Consider the following 1605-nt stretch of genomic DNA (forward strand, 5'->3'; position numbering starts at 1 on the left):
ACTCATACAGATAATATATGCACGGCTCTTAGGTCTGGGGAACAGATAACACTCCGTACAGGTAATATATGTGTGGCTCTTAGGTCTGGGGACCAGGTAAGGCAGCGTACAGGTAATATATGCACGGCTCTTAGGTCTGGGAACCAGGTAACACTCCGTACAGGTAATATATGCGTGGCTCTTAGGTCTGGGGACCAGGTGAGGCACCGTAAAGGTAATATATGCGTGGCTCTTAGGTCTGGGGACCAGGTATGGCAGCATACAAGTAATATATGCGTGGCTCTTAAGTCAGGTGACTAGGTATGGCACTGTACAGGTAATATATGTGTGGCTCTTAGGACTGGGGACCAGGTGAGGTACCGTACAGGTAATATATGCACGGCTCTTAGGTCTGGGGACCAGGTGAGGCACTGTACAGGCAATATATGTGTGACTCTTAGGTCTGGGGACCAGGTGAGGCACCGTGCAGGTAATTTATGCGTGGCTTTTAGGTCTGGTGACCAGGTATGGCACCGTACAGGTAATATATGCATGGCTCTTAAGTCTGGTGACTAGGTATGGCACTGTACAGGTAATATATGTGTGGCTTTTAGGTCTGGGGACCAGGTGAGGCACTGTACAGGTAATATATGCATGGCTCTTAGTTCTGGGGACCAGGTGAGGCACTGTACAGGTAATATATGCGTGGTCTGGTGACCAGGTATGGCACGGTACAGGTAATATATGCGTGGCTCCTAAGTCTGGTGACCTGGTATGGCAGCGTACAGGTAATATATGCGTGGCTCTGAAGTCTGGTGACTAGGTATGGCACTGTACAGGTAATATATGTGTGGCTCTTAGGTCTGGGGAACAGGTTAGGCACCGTACAGGTAATATATGCACAGCTCTTAGATCTGGGGACCAGGTATGGCACTGTACAGGTAATATATGTGTGGCTCTTTGGTCTGGGGACCAGGTGAGGCACCGTACAGGTAATGTTTGCATGATCCTCAGTCTTTTTCCGGAGGGGGGGGGTCGACATTTCCATATACATATTTATGTAGGTTGCTGGCTAAAAACAGTTTTTTTTTCTTTTTCAGTGCATTGCCTGTTGAAGACGTTTGATGCCAGGGAGGAGAAACTGATCTCACAGCAGGAAATATTATTGTACAATAATTTATCACACTCTGGAAAGAAATAAAGATGTTGGAGATTGGTAAATTTGATAGAACCCATGTTTCCCTACTTCATACATCTAAGCAGTACAGACAAATTGATATTTCTGATGAACTTAGACAAGCCTTTGATTATGAACATATCTGATATTACCTTTTTACCATTGCTAAGAATGGAGAAGTCGAATTAACAAAGTTGTAGTTACGCATGCAATGGAGAATGTATATTATGTAACGTTATCTGTAAATTATTCTTTTGTTGACCTGTATTTAATCTGGTTGGTATATATGTATAATAAAGGTCTCTTACTCTCGCCAAGAAGGTTATGCTTTTGGTTGAGTTCGTGTGCCTGTGTGTTTGCAAACATGATAACTTAACAAGGCTCGCCTGGGATATAGTAGATTACAACTTAAGGCCACACCAATTTTATTTGTTGGTTCTCGGATTCGC

This window comes from Branchiostoma belcheri, unplaced genomic scaffold (assembly GCF_001625305.1).
Source record: "Branchiostoma belcheri isolate BF01 breed outbred unplaced genomic scaffold, Haploidv18h27 scaffold442, whole genome shotgun sequence".
In the NCBI taxonomy this organism is placed as follows: domain Eukaryota; kingdom Metazoa; phylum Chordata; class Leptocardii; order Amphioxiformes; family Branchiostomatidae; genus Branchiostoma; species Branchiostoma belcheri.